Genomic DNA, 21,419 nt, shown 5'->3' on the forward strand with positions numbered 1-21,419 from the left:
TATGTTCATGCTTTAAATGTGAAGACAATTTTAAGGCACACAGGGAAAGTTATCCATTTATCAAAGCAAACTGATCATCCACTTTCAGATCAAGGTAACTTGTAAGTGACTGCATTCAACTCGGCACTTCTTAGCACAGTGCATACCCACTACCACCTTAGAATGTCTGCTTTTCCCAATGACATGGGCTAAATTTTGTCATCCTCCCTCCCCCGCCACCCCTTCCCAACACTTCAAACATTGACATTTTAAACCTCAGTATCTCAGAATGTGACTACTTGGAGTTGTGGTCTTTAAGTAGGAAGTAAGTTAAAGTGAGATCATTAGGGTGGGCCCTCATCCAACATGACCAGTGCCCTTCTAAAAAGAGATTAGGACACAGACACGAACAGAGGGAGGACCAACTGAAAACACACGAGAAGATGGCTATCTACAAGCCAGGGAGAGAGGCTCGGAAGACACCAACCCTGGCTACACCTTGATCTCACAATTGCTGTGGTTGAAGCCACCCAGCCTGCGGTACTTGGTTATGGCAGCCTAAGCAAACTAACACACTCACCCCTCCTGTTAATTAGATGTTTGGTGACAGTGAGGGTTAATTTGATGTGTCAACTTGGCTAGGCTCTGGTGCCCAGTTGTTTGGTGAAACACCAGCCTAGATGTTGTTATGCAGATACATTTCAGATGTGATTAACATTTAAATATTTAAGTCAGTAGATTCAAGTAAAACAGATTTCCCTCCATAACGTAGATAGGTCTCATCCAATCAGTTGAAGGTCTGAAGAAAAATGACTGAGGTCCCTGAAGAGGAAGAAATTCTGCCTTCACACTCAATTACGCATCAACTTCTGCCAGAATTTCTAGTCCACTAGCCAGCCCCAACCTACCAACCCCACAATCAAGAGCCAGTTCCTTAAATCTCTATGTGTGTGTGTATATATATGTATATATACACATATGTGTGTATATATATACCCATACCTATCTGCATACATGCATGTATATATACATATAGGTGTATTCACATACACATGTATACATATATATGTGTGAATATGTATATACATATAATTATGTCTGTCTGATTCTGTTTCTCTGGAGAGCCCCCACACAGTAACTAAGGACTGATATTTCATATACCTAACTCTGCACTCTTGTTTTATTTAAATTATTTTAATACATTTTACAAGTATGAGAAATAAATATTTCAGATCATATTTCTCATACTTTGTAAATGTAAAATACATTTACTTATTTCCAGAGTTGTAGATGGACGAACTGGTCAAATACTTGCATCCAAGCCAATTAATTCATCGGCGTGCTTCTGTGTCATGTTTTAACGATGACCTGGAGCATTGCGAGAGGATGTTAGCAGATGAGAGCCGGGGAGAAGGCAGAGAGATCCTCCGCAGGCCTTAGGGTTACACCCACAGTGTGCTGCAGCCAGTGAATTCCATAAGAATGAACAATCGGGTTGTAATTTTCAGCTTTGTTGCAAGCATCCTGCCTTTGCCTTGTGATCCTGCCTAATCTTGTTCCCCTGCACATTTGCTGCCTCATTTCTTCCTTCAGAAATGGCAAGTTTTCTTTCTGCTAAGTATATAAACAGCTTCTAACCCAGCGAGCAGTCAGCTGTAGATGTGGAGGATTTGCCCAGAAGGAGAAACAGAGAAGTGACAAACAGAGATGAGAGCAGCGGGCAAGCCTGGGGAACGTCCCTGAGCACAGAGCTCCTAGAGGGCAGGGCCCAGGGGCGGGGAGGATGAGGAATGTACCCACTCGCACCTGTGACCAGGGATACAGACATGTGAGCCTCGATGACAGAAGACAGCTGTGTGACCCGAGGCATCAAGAGCTTCACACAGCTAACAGAACTACACATACCTGCGAGTTTCTAATGTTGAAGAGGCTTCCCATGAAGGTGAGGGAATTTAGAGAAAAACAAAGGGCAGGGTGACCCTTGGGAAGACTCATATGCCTGGGATGGCACCAACGATGGGCTGGACTTTGAAACTGTGAGAGACATAAGGCAGGACTGGGCACAGTGGCACACACCTGTAATCCCAGCACTTTGGGAAGCTGAGGCAAAAAAAAATCACTTGAGCCCAGGAATTCAAGACCAGCTTTGGTAATAAAATGAGACTCCCCATCTCTACAGGAAAAAAAAATTTTTTCTGAGACGGAGTCTCACTCTGTCGCCCAGGTTGGAGTGCTATGGCACGATCTTGGCTCACTGCAACCTCCACCTCCTGGGTTCAAGTGATTCTCCTGCCTCAGCCTTCCAAGTAGCTGGGATAACAGGCGCACAGCACCACGCCTGGCCAATTTTTTATATTTTTAGTAGAGATGGGGTTTCACTGTGTTTCCCAGGCTGGTCTCGTACTCCTGAGCTCAGGCAATCCACCCGCCTCAGCCTCCCAAAGTGCTACAATTATAGGCATGAGCCACTTCACCTGGCCAAACATTTTTTAAAAATTAGGCACAGTGCCACACACCTGTAGTCCCAACTACTTGGGAGGATGAAGTAGGGGATCACTTGAGCTCCAGAACTTAAGACTACAGTGAGCTATGACTGCACCACTGCACTCCCGCCTGGGTGACAGAGCCAGACCCTGTCTCTTTAAAAAAAAAAAAAAAAAAAAAGGATATGAGGCAGCTCACATGGCAGATACCAAAACCATTTGGGAAGTCTTACTCACCGTAACACACCAAGAAGCAGTATTGTCCAACAGAACTTTCTGCAGTGATGGAAATATTTTATACCCACACTATGCGATATGGTAGCCTCCAGGCATATGTCGCTACTAACCACTCGAAACATTGCTAGTGCCACTGAGCAACTAGCTTTTACATTTTATTCAATTTTAATTAGAAATTAAATAGCCACATATGGCTGGTGGCTGCCATATTGAACAGCACAGCCATTAGACCTTTATAACACATGGATTGATGTGTCTTCCAATGTAGTTTGGGGAAGGAGTGCAAAATAAATGAGCGCACAATCCTACAAATAAATGAGCACACGATCCTCTCACTACTGAGTGCTCCGCATGTTCGAATTATTAGCAATCTGAAGGGCTGGGTGGAGCCCGTGAGAATGAAGACACCTCCTAAAGACCCTAGAAAGCCTGGTGGAGAAGCTTAGCTACCAGCACAACCTTATCTGGTAAGCTGTGAATTAGAATGTCCCTTGCAGGAAACACTATTATTTGGGTGCATAATTAACCCCAGTCTGGTCATCAGTTATAACCTTAGAAACAAAAGCTAAAACTTCCCACCTTTGGTCTATTTCCAAAGGCGTGATTGTTGTTTTAGGTACTTCCATTCTTAGTAGGTTTAGAAGAAAATCCCCCCAGCTGTAAGGGAGCTTTACAAATAGGAAAAAATAGCATTTGTCATATTTGCCTTGGGAGATTCTGGGCTCAGCCACCGACTCAGAAGCCCTGGGCAACACCTCTGTGCCCCCTCCCCTCACCTGTTCCAGCTATACAGCTGAGAAAGAAAGGCTTTCTCAGGATTTCTTTGAGGGAAAAGATTAGAACCATTATAAAGCATTTCAACAAATGCAAAGGACCCTTCTACATAAATTATAACAAGTTTTTACTTATTTGATTTCCTCTTTTTGGGGGAAATGAAGCAGTGCTTTTGAAGATAATATGGAAGAAGTTTAAAAGCACAATTACAGCTGAGTCTTCAAAACAGAGTAAGAGGCCACGGCCGCCTGTGTGTCCAACCGAGCGCACGTGCACCAGCGGGGCCCAAGCAGAGGGAGCACCCGGCTCTGGCAGGGGAGATGGAGGCAGAGCCGCGGGTTAGGGATAGGGAAAGCTGGGAGGTACATTGTGCCCGAGGAGGGAAAAGCACAAAATGAGAGACTCTGAGGGACAGAGAGGAAGGAGGGCAGAGCCTGAGGTAGAGCAACCCAACAGCCACGGAGGCCGAAGAGATGATGGAATGCCGACAGGAGTTCTGTGAACATCATAAAATGATCCCTGACTGACTGAATGAACAGCGAGGGAAGGACGGGTTTACTGACAGCACCCTGATTGTCAATGGACACCATTTTAAGGCCCTAAGTCTCACTAGGCTGTTTTGGCTGCTTGCAGTAAGTTCTTCTACAAATCCCTTTTCTGGTTTTTTGAGACAGAGTCTTGCTCTGTTGCCCAGACTGGAGTACAGTGGCCTGATCTCAGCTCACTGCAACCTCCACCTCCCGGGTTCAAGTGATATTCCTGCCTCAGCCTCTCAAGTAGTTGGGACTACAGGCACCTGCCACCAGGCCCGGCTAATTTTTGTATTTTTAGTAAGATGGGGTTTCGCCAAGTTGGTCAGGCTGGTCTCAAACTCCTGACCTCAGGTGATCCGCCCACTTCAGCCTCCCAAAGTGCTGGGATTAGAGGCATGAGGCACCGGGCCCGGCCTTCTACAAATTCTTTCCGGAGTTTACCCAAGAACCTTTGGTGGAGACAGAAGGCATTAGTAAAATGGCCTTTTGTCATTTAACTGAGTTCTTATGTACAGCAAAATTAATGATACAAGGAGAAGCAGCAGCCATGATGTATGGAAAGCAGCAGAATGTCTATAAATGCTAGAAGCCATCTAAGCCCTTGAAGTCAGGAACAAAAAAAACTCAACTTCAGGCCGGAGGTGGTGGCTCATGCCTGTAATCCCAGCATTTTGGGAGACTGAGGTGGGTGGGTCATCTGAGGTCAGGAGTTCAAGACCAGCCTGGCCAACAAGGTGAAACCCCGTCTCTACTAAAAATACAAAAATTAGCCAGGTGTGGAGTGCCTATAATCCCAGCTAATCAGGAGGCTGAGGCAGAGAGAATTGCTTGAATGCAGGAGGTAGAGGTTGCAGTGAGCCAAGATCACGCCACTGCACTCCAGTCTGGGCAACAGAGTAAGACTCCATCTCAAAAAAAAAACAGAAAACAAAACTTCATTAAAGGAAAATACCACAGGAAAAGGTGTGGCCAAAAAAGGGACGATTGCAGAAACTTCACATTATCACTGTGTCATTGCCATCTGCAGAATTAGACCCTGTTGAAATTGAGGTGGAGACCGCCAAAGACACAACTGAAGTGGAAGACGACGGCATCGAAACATTAGAGGAAAGGGCTTTTGCCCAGCAGTCCATAAAGCACTACAGAGCACAGGTTCCTCTGCTGATTCTGCTGTAGCACCGTTGGCAGATATTATCAGCAAGTACTGACACGGGAGTGGGGCAGGGAAATGCTGGGTAGAGAAAGGCGGGGTCCCTGGCGAGGGCTCCACCCTCGGGCCTGTGCCCACGGGCCTAGGTGAGGACACGCACTCCTGTCTTCATGCCCAAATGTTGCATTTTCTAAGACCACCCTGGCCTGCCACGCCCCCATCCTGGGCCTATAAAAAACCCAGACCCTTGCAGGTACGGACACAAGCAGCTGGATGTCAAAAGGAACACAGTGGCAGAGGAGCACACAGGTGGTTGGACATCGAGAGGAGCAGAGGAGCGGAAGAGCACACCGACAGGCACCTGCAGACACCTGCAGGCCATCAACCGGCAGAACAATGCAGACACCAAGGGGAATTTGGCCTGGGCAGTGGGGCAACAGCCTGGCCACCAAGTGGCCGGACTCCAAGGGAAACTTCCTGCTCCATCCCCTTTCTGGCTCCTCATCCATCATCTGCTGAGAGCTACTTCCACAATTCAACAAAACCTTGCACTCAATTTTCCAAGCCCACATGTGATCCGATTTTTCTGGTACACTAGGGCAAGAACCCTGGGATACAGAAAGCCCTCTGTCCTTTCGATAAGACAGAGGGTCTAACTGAGCTGACTAGCACAAGCCGCCTACAAACAGCAAAATTAAAAGAGCACCTGTGACACACGTCCACTGTGTTTCGGGAACTGGAAACATTCACCCCTAGACACTGCCGTGGGGTTGGAGCCCACGACCACAACCTGCCCATCTGCATGCCCCCCTAGATGTTTGAGCAACAGGCACTGAAGAAGCTAGCCACACCCCCATCACACACCCTGTGAAGGGGATAAGGGAGGTTTTCCTGTTTCAGTACCGTCAAGGTGACACAAAAGGGCAGATTAAAGAACACAGCTGTGCATCTGACTCCACAAGCAAACAGGAACACAGGAAATTACACTTCATTGAGAGTTCCAGGTGTGAAATATGCAACAAAAGATAGAACACGTGGAAACAGCACCTCAATTGTTACCACCTTAAAGAACGTGGAGGCAGTAAGAAGCAGAGAACTGGGGGGAAATTCATGTATGTCAGGACTGTGAGAAACCATTGGACCATTTTGGACATTTTAAAGAATATCTTTGAAAACATACAGATGATGTGTTCAAATTGTCATGAACAACTAAACGTCCAAATTGTCATGAACGATTTGCTAGAAGTAGCACCCTCAAATGTCACCTCACTGCCTGCCAAATGAGTAGGGGCAAAAAAAAAAAAAAAAGAAGAAAGAAGCTTTAGAAGCTTTATGAATGCCAGGTCTGCAACAGTGTGTTTCACAGCTGGGACAAGTTCAGAGATCATTTGGTAATACACGCAAGAGATAAACCCGATCATTGTACCTTATGTGACTTGTGGTTTATGCCAAGACATGAATTCAGGAGGCATCTCGGTGATACAATATTTTAGAACGTCTAGTAATGGAAGAAGTTCTTTCAGTAGAAACACATGGACAAACTGAGCCTGTGACATCACTGATGTTATAGAACAAGCTGGGAAGGTGCATGTGCTACCATTGCTTCAGGTCCAGGTGGATTCAGCACAAGAGACTGTGGAACAAGTCCATCCGGGTTCACTCCAGGACAGCCAGGTGCACGAAGCACACACGAGTGGGCTTCCAGAGCAGGTCCAAGTGACTTACGTAGAGGGGGGTTGAATTCAGCCTGAAGAAGGTACTGAAGTACATGGAGAGGACCTGCATGTCAAATGGGTAAATCAGATGCCAGTGGAAGTACAAAGTGAACTTCCAGAAGCAGGCTTGGACCACATGACCCCAGAAATCATGACCCAAGAGGGGAGAGAGCCTAGCCAAGCAGATGCTGCTGAGGCTGCCACAGGGAGGATCACTAAGATGCTGAGGACTCGAGACCAGGCCAACAGCGCATTCTGAAGCTGAAAGGCAGACAAAGAGGATAGAACAGCTATGCTGGTTTTAGAATGAAATCACACATGAACAGATTTTTAAATTTATCTGTTGGGTTTCTGAACTGATTACTGGCAGTATGACTGTCCTTAAGCTAACGGGCAACTGGATCAAAGTTAAGCTATTTCCTGTTGTTTCTGTTGGAACAAGTTGATTCCCCTCCCCCAAGTTAATGCCACAGAGGAGGGATCTTTTTTCGGTAACTGAAGGGATCTTTTCTGTAACTTAAATGGACTATATTCTTATTATATAGAGGTGTACGAATGTATCTATGTTCATTGTGGTAAAAGCTCTTCCTTTTCTCTTTCCCAGGTCATGTTCTTCCTCAAATTATTTACGGTTTGTAAAATCAAGCTTAAATCATTACAATACAACTTTATGTATTCTAATGCATGATGAGAAGTGCATGGCTACTGTGCAGCTGAATTTTCGCTTCTGGCTTTCTTTAGTTTGAACAAATGTTCTTGTCTAGCCCCGTAGTCACCGATGCTGTCTCTGCAACAGAAAGAGTGGTGGTGGGAAAATTTCTAGAATGTTAAAAAAAAAAAAAAATCATGTGCCTTTTCAAAACCGACTAAACTTCTATAAAGCATCTCTGCTTCTTTCAAAGTTTGTTTTAAGGAGCAATGTAGATGATGCTATGATACTTTATATTTTTGCTTATAATGACAACTGCCAGTTCTTTTTCACTTATTAGGTTGAGAAATTTTATTTAGTGGCAGCCGAAGGCCCATTTTCAATTGGGAAAATACATTTACATTTCTGTGGTAAACTTTATTTTGATGAAAAGTTACACTAGTATTTTACCATCAGGTGAAAAAAAAAAAAAGATGGGCATCATTTAAAAATTAATGTATTTAAAATAAAGTAAAGAAAAAAACATGTCTATCATTATCAGGCTTTGTTCTGAATGGAATCTTTCTCCCTGATCCTTAATGTAAAGACCTTGTACTATAACTTTCAAAGCCATACAAATAAGAGTGCTAAGCTGTGAACTTAAAAGTAGGTGTATAAATATTTTTAATCAGTAGTACTTGGAAAATAAAATATAACAAACACATTTTAAAAAATAGAGTAAGAAACCTCACAAAATGATCTCAAGGTAAGAAACATACTATTGGTTTCAGATGTCAGTTTTTAAGAGATTTGTTACAGATTGAAAGGGAAGTGAGTGGTTGCAGCAGACATTGTGACCAGCTCCCAAATCATGATCGTGTCTTGAGTCATTTCTGAGAAACCAGTAAACAGATTCTTTCACTTTGACCGCTGGATTATGCTGCTCAGACCCATCTGCTTTGCACCCATTTGAAGGCTCCGTCACACATTATTTTGGAAATGGTCATCCTGAGTCAGACTGAGTAATCACAGTTAATGACTTTGGTTTCCCTCGCATCTGTTTTTCACTCAATCCTCTATATCTATCCCACTTTTTTTTCTTCCTCAGAAATGCCTGACCACATCATCCTAAACAAGAAGGAAATTTCCATGTCAGTGGAGGGACCCCACTAAGGATAGGGTGCTGTACGATGTATCATCTATACCGAGACATGTTACAGAATGAAAGGTGACCACGTTAACAGCTATGCTGGGGCAGTAAGTGTAAACCGAATACCCCAGCTAAAGAAATAAACAAAACACATGTGTAATGGTGGTCAGCTCCATTAGTTATCAAAGCAAAAACAGAATGAGACCATCATACACCCACCAGATTGGCAAAAATTAAAAAGTACAACAATACCAACCATTGGTAAAGACATGCAGCAGCTGGAACTGATGGCATTGGGAGCACATTTTAAATCACTTTTGAAAACAATTTCACATGATCTAGTGTAGCTGAACATACATGTATCCTACAATTCGGCAACTTCACTCCCACGAGATAGGTATTACAATATTTACAGAAGCAATGTTTCCTAAAGCCTAAAACTGAAAACGATACAAATATACCTTAACATTAAAAATTGATACATGTATTATTTATCAAAAATAACTGACTGATTAGTTGATTGAGTGTGTCTCACTATGTTGCCTAGGCTGGTCTTGAACTCCTGGGCTCAAGAAATCCTCCTGCCTCAGCCTCCTGAGTAGTTGGGATTACAGGTGCATACCTGGCCAAATAGATACATTAAAAAATAGCTACATTCATCAATAAAAATAAACCTTTTAAACACTGCATTTATTGAAAGAAACAAGTTAAAATACTGCCCCTTATGTAAGTCCAAAATAGCTGAAACTAAACAAAAATACATGGTTTGGTGGTAACTAAAAGCATTTGGTGGTAACTAAAACTGTAACTGAAAGCATTGTTCTTATTAACCCTAAAGTTCGGATGGTGGTGAGCTCCTTGGGAGAGGGAGGGCTATTAAGGAGAGGCTTCTAAGATCTTGGAATTATTTTATTTATTAACCTGGGTGGTGGTTATGCAGAATTTATTATCTTTCAAAGTAGGAAACATTGCATAGACAGAATGATATAAGAAGTGTGATAGAGGGCCAGGTGCAGTGGTTCACACCTGTAATCCCAACACTTTGGGAAGCCAAGGTGGGCAGATCACTTGAGCCCAGGAGTTCAAGATCAGCCTGGCCACCATGGCAAAACCTTGTCTCTACAAAAAATACAAAACTTAGCAGGGTGTAGTGGCACATGCCTGTAGTTCCAGCTACTTGGGACGCTGAGACATGAGAATCGCTTGAATCCAGGAGGTCCAGGCTGCAGTTAGCCGAGATTGCGCCACTGCACTCCTGCCTAGGTGACCAAGCGAGACCCCTTCTCCAAAAAAAAAAAAAAAAAATTTTTTTTTTAAGTGTGAAATGTGTGATAGCTGTTAGAGCTGATTATCTTCTGGGCATCTGTATGATTATTTTTGTGGCTCTCTGTGATAGGGTAGGGCCATGTACAGTCTGGTCAATAACTTGTGATCAGAGGTGATGCATGTTGGCTGGACATGGAGGCTCACGCCTGTAATCTCAGTACTTTGGGAGGCCGAGGCAGGTGGATCATTTGAGGCTAGGAGTTGGAAACCAGCCTGGCCAACATGGCGAAACCCCCTTGCTACTAAAAATATATAAATTAGCCAGGCATGGTGGCAGGCACCTGTAATCCCAGCTACTCTGGAGGTTGAGACAGGAGAATTTCTTGAACCCAGAGGCAGAGGTTGCACTGAGCTGAGATCGCTCCACTGCACTCCAGCCTGGATGACAGAGCTAGACTCTGTCCAAAAAAAGAAAAGAAAAAAAGGAAAGGAAAAAGGAAAGGGAAGGGAAGGGAAGAGGGAAAGGAAGAGGGAAGGGAAGAGGGAAGGGAAGGGAAAGAGTTATTTCCAGGCCAAGAGTCTGGTTGCCTTTGCAGCACCCTCCAGAGCCTTCTTTCCCCTGTCATGGTGACTGGCATTGTTCCAGACACAGCAGCTGCTCCCTGAGCTCAGAGTGAGGACAGCATGGATTGAGGTCCTCAGCCAACCTGCAACCTGTAATGTAGAGTGAGCAAGAAGTAAACCTTTGTTGTTTTAAGCCACTGCGATCTGTTGCTATAGCATTACCCTGCCTTTCCTGATGGTAAAGAGAATGTCAGGAAGAGGTGGGTTCAGGGAAGGCAGGCAACATTTAAGAGGAGATCTGGTTAATGAAAAAAAGAGTTAATCACGGAAAGAGGTGAAGAAAGAACATTTCCACCAAAAGAAACTGCTGAATACTAAGACTCTGTCCTGCAGTGGGAAGGAATTTTGAGCAACATAAAGAATGCCAGTGAAGAGTGTCATCAGAAAAGAAGAGAACATAAAAAATGTGATCAGAGAGGTTGGCAGGGACAAAAGCATGTACACGCTGTAGACTGCGGTCAAGAATTTGGAGTTTCCTCCTAGGCAGCCTTGGTGGGTTTAGTTTGGAGGATGTGATACAGATCACATTTTGAAGGGGGGTAATTCTTGCTGCCACGTGGAGGATGTGTTGGCAAGGCCAAGCATGGAACCATGGAGCCCACTTAGAAAGCGGGCACTGGTGAGAGACGATGGTGTCTTGAACTTCAGTGGCAGCAGGCAAAATAGAAGTAAAATTTGGGGAATGTGTTTAGCAGGTGCATCTGGCAGAAGGCAATCGAGGGATCCCAGAAGACCCTTATGTTTTTCAGTTGAGCACCTATTTGATGGGGCTGTTTACTGAAATGGGGGCAAATGAGAAGAGGCTTGAAGAGAGGGAATGAAGTTCATTTTTGCTGTCTTAGCTTTCATATCCATTAGACATCCACGTGTGGGTGCTGAATGAACTACTAGACAGACAACCCCATTTCTCAAGGAAACACCCAGAGCTGAAAATGTCTGCATTTGGGAGTCATTAGCATGTAAGTGATATTTAAGTCAAGTGATATTTAGTCATTAGATTAGATAATCTAGAGAGGGAATTTATGTATTTATGTATTTATTTATTTTTCTTGAGATGGAGTTTTGCTCTGTCGCCCAGGCTGGAGTACATTGGCACAATCTTGGCTCAGTGCAACCACTGCCTCCCAGGTTCAAACAATTCTCCTGCCTCAGCCTCCTAAGTTACTGGGACTACAGGCATGTGCCTGTCTAATTTTTGTATTTTTAGCAGAGATGGGGTTTCGCCATGTTGGCCAGGCTGGTCTCGAACTCCTGACCTCAGGTGATCCACCTGCCTCAGCCTCCAAAAGTGCTGGCATGATTACAGGCGTGAGCCACCGCACCTGGTCTAGAGAGGGAATTTACACAGAAAAAAAGATGTGGAAATAGGTGAAAAGACACAAACGTGTGGTCATAAGAGCCAAAGGAAAAACGTATTTTGAGTGCTTTTGAGAGGTCGAGTGAGACATGAATAGTGACAGTATTTTAACATGGAGGCTATCAGTAGCTTTGACAAGAAATGCTTTAATGGAGTTAGGGAGGGGAAAGCTAGATTGAGGAAGCTGAAGAGAGAATGGAAGATAATGAAGAAAGAGGGGGAAATTTTGTAAGTTTCACTCTGATAGGGAACAAAAGTGAGATGGAGTCTGGGCCGCGTCCTATGGGAAGGGCAGATTTTCCTTCTCTTAAGATGGGAGATGCTAAGGTATGTTTATTTGCTGATGCTGCTGAGTAGGCAGGAGTGAACTGAACACAAAGGAGATGATAGGTTAATTCACAAGGGAAGAGATGGGTCTGATCCGAGGAGAGATCTTTCCACCAAGGATGGCAAATGCAGGCAGGTGTTGGTCTTACCGATGAGACCGCAAAGGAGTGCTCTTTAATTGTGGCTATTTTTACTGAGTTATGAACAAAATAAATGGAATAATACTTGATGAATACTAAATAAAAACTGAATAAAGACCCAAAACTGCATATTGGAAGGATTCCCATGAAGTAAATAATGGAAAGCCCTATATAATTCTTGGTTAATATTAAATTTTAAGAGCAAAGAACAAATTCTATCAGCATGTAAATAGAAAATAAAGTTTACAAAGAAAAATGTCAAGCTGCATTTTGGTCCAGCCATGATGGAATAGTTTATATCAAGAATAAAAATCTCCTATAGAAAACAACTATAAAAGTACACCACATACATTAAAAATCTGTTTTAAATATTTGGAGAGTGTGTAACTAAGATAGGATTTAAGGAAGTGTGACACCTGAGACCAGAAAAACACAATGAGGTGAACCTCATGTTTACTGCCTTTTCCCTTGAGGGCATTTGCTATTTTGCAGCAAAGCAATGGGAACAGAGGCCTAATAGAAACAGCAGATGGAATTTAGGAAATACCTGTTTCAGAATTCAAACATGATAAAATTGTATAGGTAAAAAATTAAACAGAATCAACAGATGGACTATTAGAATTAATGAATTAGCAAGGACATGGGGCACAAGATTTACGTTAAAAAGTCAGTATTTTTTACAGTGAGGCTCAACGGACTTTGTTGAAGGCTGCATTCTAAAGTACTAAGGTGCTAAGTGCATATTTTAAATTTGCCCATTAAGTTTCGGGGTGGCTGAGAAATTAAGTAAAAAATATTTCCAAATAACATGCAGAAGTTGTTTTTAAGCTTAAAATCTCATATTTTAGCTACACCTACACAGATGATGTAGAAAACAGCTGAATTTCAGTGTCTCTGAATGGTTCAGATTATGTTCCTTCCAAAAGAGATAGTTTTACATACAATCATTTTTCATATGAAGCATATGAAAAGTCATCCAGAAACTACGACGTATTTACCACATAAACAAATGTCCATCTTTATCTGTAATTCAAAACCACCTTATGCCTTTTATGCAACAGAATGCAGTGTGTGAGAAGAATGTCAAGAGAAGAGCAAAAAAACAACCAGGAGTACATTCATTAAAAAAAAAAAAAACCTCAGCTGGGCGTGGTGGCTCAAGCCTGTAATCCCAGCACTTTGAGTGGCCAAGGCAGGCAGATCACCTGTGGTCAGGAACTTAAGACCAGCCTGGCCAAAATGGTGAAACCCCCTTGCTACTAAAAATACAAAAATTAGCCAGGCCTGGTGGTGCACACCTGTAGTCCCATGTACTCGGGAGGCTGAGGCAGGAAAATCACTTGAACCCAGGAAGCAGAGACTGCAGTGAGCGGAGATTGCACCACTGCACTCCAGCCTGGGCAACAGAGCAAGACACTGTCTCTAAATAAATAAATAAACAAATAAAATTGAAAAGGTTTTAAGTCAATGCTATTTTTATACACTAACAACAAAAAAATTAGACCATGGAATTTCTAAAAACCAGGTTGGCCTTACATTCTGTCACAATATGTGATGTCAGAAAATAGAGAACATTGCCTCACAAAGTTTTTTTCCTTTAAAATTATACTATTTGATAATGATATATAAACTCAGAGCATTTTATCAAGTTAGTTACTGCTTCCCCATGAATAGAATTAACTATGGTTAATTCAGTCAGCCCAAGTAAAGTTCTAACAAGTTTTGAGGGAAAATGTTTGTGATCTGTGTAAGACTGTGCTGGTTTTCATGGTGAAATTATGGTGTTCCTTCATTGTAGCTATTTTCCAGTATAAATTAGGATGTTATCCTTCAGCTACCTGCAAGAAGAATTAAGATAAAGAATTCATGAATGATAAAAAAACATTTTGAAAAGACTAGTGTATCGAATGATTCAAAAACAAGTAATTTAGTAATTTTAAGATACTTTTAAGTGTACTTGCAAAATAGACTTTTTAAGCATGTGTACAAAATATACTTTTTAGAGTAACAAATGGACAAAAATAAGGCATAACAAAGTTGGAAGGTAGAAGATAATTTCATCAAATATAATTCTGTGTTTCATCCATTAACATTAGATAATGATTGACTTAAGTTTATTTTTAGCTTTTACTGAAATATAATATGTACATATAAATATGCACATATTTTCATTGAATTTTCACCAAATGAATACGCACACTTGAAAAAAATTGCAGAGATCAAGAAACAAAGAATATTATTCATATCTGAGGAAGATAAATATATTTTTGAAAATTAAAAGTAATTACCACTAAAACAAAATTAAAAAACAAAACTACCTCACCAAAACTGTAATATTAATGAAACTGCAATTCTCTTCTATCAACAGCAGAGGGTGCCCTTGAACTGTGAAATACAGTCAGACATCTAAAATCTTTACCCTTGCCTGATATTGCTGGTCCAGGAAAAAGGACATTTCCAGATCAATGAAAAAGGGCAGAGAACATTCAAATGAAGTCTCTGTATAAATGGAATTTAAAATAAAAATCAAACATCTCAACTAATAAAAATTCCCTTTCACAAAATGAAGCAGAAAGAAACTGATACATACTACCAACCTTAATGTAACATTTTTAAACATTTGCAGATCTGAAAAAAAAAAAAAAAAAAACACCGAGAATCATACATTCAAAAATCCAGAACAGGAACAGACAGAAAAACAAAACAAAACAAAAAAACAGCAAACAAAATCCCAGGAAGAAATAAAACAAGAGTCCTGCAGTAATTGTGGACGAGCTAGCTGCTTTGGGCCAATTCTCTTGCAAATAACGACCATAATTCCATTCCAAATATAAAAAAGAACTACTTGACTACCCTGGAGAACAACCAAAAGGAAGCAGAAAGGGAGAAGGGACTGGCACTTGGCAGAAGAGAAGAAGAGCACTACATAAACTTTCCATGTTAACGGCTTTTAGCCTGAAGCCAGACAAGCCCACAGATCCCCTGGAGAGCTGACTAAATCTTGGGTAGAGACCCACAGCCTTAGAAGCTTAAAGAATCAAAAGACAGGGTTTGAGGCAATCACAATGGATATTAAAAAGGCAGTAGTTACACATTGAATGGTGTCCCCCCAACATTCATATGCTGAAGTCCCAACCCCCAGCACCTCAGGATGTGACCTTACTTGGAAGTAAGGTCATGCAGATATACTTAGTGAAGATGAGACCATACTGGCTAGAGCGGTCCCCAATCGAATATGATGAATTGTCCTTTGGGGAATCCTAGACACGGACATGCACACAGGGAGAATGACATGTGAAGACTGGAAGGTAACTGCAAGAACATGTTCAAATGTTTCTAAACATCAAAACCAAATTTTTAAAGCGCAAAGAAAAGAGACTATGTAGAGAAAGAGACACATTAGGTATACCAAAACACAGTAAATGTAACATTACAATAGCTATTGAACCAAACACATCACTCGTTTCAATACATGTAAATAGAAACTCATGTATTAAAAGGAAAAGACCTGCAGGTTGACCCACAAAGCAAAACCCAACTCCATGCTGCATTTAGGAGATATACCATGCTGCATTTAGGAGATATACCTAAATCAAAGTGATTCAGAATGGCTGGTAAAAGTCAAGAGATGTCAAACTAAGGGCAGACAAACAAAATATTAAGAAAGCAGAGACTGTGCTAATGAGATCAGAAAATGCTGAATTTGGACAAAAAGTGAGACAACAAAATATCTGATAATGCCAAGAGCCACAATTCACAAAGATAACATATCAGTTATGAATATATATGACACAAATAACATGGCAACTACCTTTATAAATCAGGAAGTTAAGGATATACAGGGAGAAATATACAAAACTACACTGAAATTAGTAGACATATGTTTCAATCCAACATAAGACACACGTCAAGTGGACAAAAAATAAGAAAGATAACAGAAAATATAACCAGCGTCATCAATGCATAGAATATATATATTTATGGTAACAAAGCCCCACTTCAAGAACATGTCAGGTGCTTTTGCTTTTCTGTCTCACGGGATTCTGCAATCCACTGAAACTTGCTATTATGGATTGAATGTCTGTGTCCCCTGCAAGATTCGTATGTTGAAGCTGTAACCCCCAGTGTGACAGTATTTACAGATGGAACCTTCGAGAAGTAATTAGGTTTAGATGAGGTCACGAGGGTGGAACTTTCATGATAGAATTAGGGCCCTTATAAGAGACACTAAAGAGCTTGCTTGCTCCCTCTGCAGTGTGAGGACACATTAGCTTTCAGCAGGCAAAAGAGTCAACAATCTTGTAGTTATATTTATAGAGATTATGTAGTCTGAAGAACAGAGAGAAAAAAGGATGAAGAAAAATACACAGAGCCTCACGGAAATGTGAGACATATTAATCACACCAACACATGCACAATGAGGAGGGGAGAGAGAGAAAGGAGGAGAAATAATGGCTGGAAAGTTCCCAAGTTTAATAAAAAAAAATTAATCAATACATCCAAGAAGCTCAGTCAGCTTTAAGTAAAATAAACACAAATGTTGGAGACCTAGATTGACAGCAACAAGATGGAGGGATCGGAGTTTCCAGCACTTGTTCCCTCACAAAAACATCCATTTGTAATAACTATCCATGCATAAAAATAACTTCCTAACAGCTAGGAATTCAGATGAGGGATTAGAGCACCTGGGTGGAGCACAGATCTAAGAGACGAGACATTGAACAGGGCAGGGCAGTTTTACATTACCCATGACACCCTTCCCCAAGCACAGGCAGTGCAGCATTAAAAGAGATACCCTCTATGTGAAGGGAAAAGAGTGAAATGAGCACCCATATCTGATATAGACCCTAGCACCAGGACCATCCCAGTGAGCCCTGGTGGCAGATCAGTCCCTATGGCCCTGGCTCCAGGCCTACCCTAGTGCTATGCTGGCACCCAGGTAAGCACTTTCTCTAGTGCCAGACCGGCCCCCATGACCCCACACTCCAGATCAGCCCCACTGGACCCAGGCTTCAGACCCACTCTGTACCAGCTGACACCCACAGTCTCAGGCTCAAGGTCTGCCTCAATGCCAGGCTGGGCCCCAGTGGAATCAGGTCTCAAGCCAGCCTCCACACAGGCATCAGGCCTGCCCTTGCAGACCCAGGATCCAGGTGTGCACACATAGACCCTGGCTCCAGACCTGCTCCTGCAAACTCAGGCACCAGGCCTGGCCATGCAGATCTAATACCTAGGTGTGCCTCAGTGGACTGAGGTACCAGGCTCACCCACCCACTGGCCCAGGCATCATGAAAGCTCTGCTGAGGGTTCTGGCAGCAAGCCCACCCACAGAGCCCACTATATGACCTGCCCAGAATCTCTCAGTGGGCTGACTGTTGAAGTGCTTTACCTGCTGAAGCCAGTCTGTAAAGACTTGAAGAGATGCCTACTTCTTCAAATGTGCAAACACCAACTCAGACCACAAGAATCACAAATAATCAGGGAAACATGACACCACCAAAGGGACAAAATTAAGCACCAGTAATGACCTTAAAGAAATCAAGCTCTACAATCAGAGTAATTGGGGTATCTAATGGAGGCTGGGAAGGGTAGTGGGAAAGAGGGGGCTATACTGGGAACGGTTAATGGGTATAAAAGTACAGTTAAATAGAAAGAATAAGATCTAGTGTTTGGTAGCACAGTAGGTGATAATAGTTAACCATAATTTATTGTATGTTTCAAAATAACTGAAAGAATATAGTTGGAATTTTCCTTAAAGAAATGATAAATGCTTGAGGTGATAGATACTCCAATTATTCTGAGTTAATCATTCTACACTGCATGCTTGTATCAAAATATCACATGCATCCCATAAATATGCACAACTAGTATGTCTACATAATCATTTAAAATAAAAAATTTTTTAAAAATAATGACAGAAAACTCCCAAATCTGGAGAGGGATATGAACATCAAGATCCATGAAGCTCAAAGAACCTCAAATAGATTAAATATAAAGAGATCTTCACCAAGACAAATTATAGTCAAATTATCAAGTGAAAAACAAAGAAAATTTGGAAACCAAAAGAAAAGCAACTCATCACATACAAAGGAGCCACCATAAGACTAACAGCAGACTTCTCAGCAGAAGCCTTGCACGAGGAGAGAGTGGGATAATATATTCAAAGTGCTAAAGGGGGGAAAACAAACCCTTCAACCAAAAGGACTATATCCAGCAAAGCTGTCCTTCACAAATCAAGGAGAGATTAAGACTTTGCCAGACAAATGAAAGCTGAGGTTATCACCCTAAACCTGCTTTGTAAGAAACACTCCATGTAGTTCTTCAAGTTGAGATAAAGGACGCTAAATAACAACATGAGAATATATGAAAGTACAAAACTCACTGTAAAAGTAAGATTATAGTCAAATTCAGAATATTCTAATACTGTAATGGTTGTATGTAAGTCACTTTTAACTCTAGTAATATACATTTAGAAACAAAAGTATTACAAATAACTATAGCTTCAATAATATGTTAACGAATACACAATATAGAAAAGATGCAAATGTGACATCAATAACACAAAATGCGGGGGAGGAAATTTTAAAGTACAGAGTTCTTGAATGTGGTTGAACTTGTCGTTATCAGATTAAAATACACTGATACAACTACAAAATATCTTATATAAGCCTCAAAGGAACCACAGAGAAAATATCTGTAGCAGATACACAAAAGACAAATACAAAGTAACTAAATCATACCTCATGCCACTACAAAAAATTATCAAATCATAAAGGAAGATGGAGAGAAAGAAAGGAATGAAGGAACTACAAAATAGCAAATAATTAATAAAATAGCAATAGTAAGTCTTTATCAATGATTACTTTAAATATAAATGGATTAAATACTCCAATCAAAAACACAGAGTGGCTTCCTGGATTTAAAAACAAACGCAAAAGAGATCCAACAATATGCTGCCTTACTGCTGTCTCCTTAGCTTTGAGAAGACACATAGATTGAAAGAAAAGGAATGGAAAAATATATTTCATGCAAAGTGTAACCAAATGAGAGCAGCCGTGGTGGCTATACACATATGAGAGAAGATAGATTTTAAGTCAAAAATTATTACGAGAGACAAAGTCACGACATAATGATAAACAGAAAAATTCATTGAGAATATAATAATTATAAATACATTTGCACCCAACATTGGAACACTTAAATATATAAAACAGATACAAACAGAATTACAGGGAGAAATAGATAGCAATACAATAATAGTAGGTTACTTCAATATTCCACTTTCAACAATTGGATCATCCAGACAAAAACCAATAACGAAACAGTATACTCGAATAACAAGTATAAACCAAATGGGCCTGACAGACATATACAGAATATCTATTCAGCGGCATCAGAATACACATTCTTTTCAAACTCACAAGGAATATACTCCAGGATAGGTCATATTTTAGGCCACAAAACAAGTCTTCACAAATTTAGGAAGATTGAACTCATATCAAGCATCTTTTCTAACCACAATGATACGAGGCTAGAAACCAATAATACAAGAAAAACGAACTTCTACAAATATGTGGAAATTAAATAATACACTCCTGAACAATAAGTCAAATAATAAATCGAAAGGGAAATTTTTTATTTATTATTATTATTTTTTTTTTTTTGCCAAAGTGAAAGAATTTTATGTTTTAATGCTTTTCTTAAAAAAAAAATCGGAGAGAGATCTAAGATGACTGATCACTAGCAGCTCGGGCTCGTAGTTCCCAGTGAAAGCGCAGAGAACGAGAGGATGCTACACTTTCAGACGAATATTTGTGGCTCACAGACCAGGAGATTCCCAGCAGAGGAGCCCCACATGTCGCCAGGGCGACTCTTGTGGCCGGCGCGGCGGTTTTGCTGGTGCCTTAGCGCAGCAGTTTTTGGTGCAGAGTCCGGAGATTCCCGGGCAGAAAAGTACCATCAATCTTAACACCGCTATTTTGGCTGGCGCAGTGGACTGCTCAGATTTCGGCTCTGGGAATCAACAAGTTGGACGTCTGCTCAGAGACCTAGTTAGAAAGTCAGTACTTACAAAGACAACAGACGGATAAATATATAATGAAGGGAAGAAATCAGCGTAAAAAGGCAGAGAATACTCAAAATCAGAATGCCTCTCCCTCTACAGGGGATCGCAATTCCTCATCAGTTTGACGAAATGTTAACGACAATGGACAATTTAGAGAGGAATATAAGTGAATGGATGGAGCTGAAAAACACAACACGAGAACTTCGCGAAGCATGCACAAGTTTAAACAGTCAAATTGATCAAGCAGAAGAAAGGATATCAGAAGTCGAGAACCAGCTCAGTGAAATGAAATGAGAAGACAAGATTGGAGAAAAAAGGATGAAAAGGAATGAGCAAAGTCTCCAGGAAATATGGGACTATGTGAAAAGACCTAATTTACGTTTGATAGGTGTACCTGAATGTGATGAAGAGAATGAATCCAAGTTGGAAAATACTCTTCAGGATATCATTCAGGAAAACTTTCCCAACCTGGCAAGGCAGGGTAATATTCAACTCCAGGTAATACAGAGAACACCACAAAGATATTCTTCAAGAAGACCAACCCCAAGACACATAATTGCCAGATTTATTAGGGTTGAAATGAAGGAGAAAATACTAAGGGCAGCCAGAGAGAAAGGTCGGGTTACCCATAAAGGGAAACCTATCAGACTTACAGCAGATCTCTCAGCAGAAACCCTACAAGCTAGAAAAGAGTGGGGACCAATATTTAACATCCTTAAAGAAAAGAACTTTCAACCCAGAATTTCCTATCCAGCCAAACTAAGCTTTATAAACGAAGAAAAAATTAAATCTTTTGCAAACAAACAAGTACTTAGAGACTTCACCACCACCAGGCCTGCTTTACAAGAGCTTCTGAAAGAAGCACTATACATATAAAGGAACAACCAATATCAGCCTTTCCAAAAATATATCAAAAAGAAAAGAACATTAACACAACGAAAAATTTACACTAACTAACAGGCAAAACAGCCAGCTAGCATCAAATGCCAGT

At 41.2% G+C, this 21,419-nt stretch overlaps 1 long non-coding RNA gene and 1 pseudogene across 2 annotated transcripts in view; one reads left to right on the forward strand and one right to left on the reverse strand.

The window, feature by feature from the left end:
• Positions 1 to 21,419, reverse strand: part of LOC135273818 (uncharacterized) — a 124,684-nt gene that overhangs the window by 20,554 nt on the left and 82,711 nt on the right. The gene's annotated exons all lie outside the window — the stretch shown is intronic.
• LOC105732013 (zinc finger protein 131-like) lies at positions 4,421 to 10,199 on the forward strand (annotated as a pseudogene).

Source organism: Aotus nancymaae, unplaced genomic scaffold (genome assembly GCF_030222135.1).
Source record: "Aotus nancymaae isolate 86718 unplaced genomic scaffold, 86718_ANA_hifiasm-v0.15.2.pri h1tg000002l, whole genome shotgun sequence".
Taxonomy (NCBI): Eukaryota; Metazoa; Chordata; class Mammalia; order Primates; family Aotidae; genus Aotus; species Aotus nancymaae.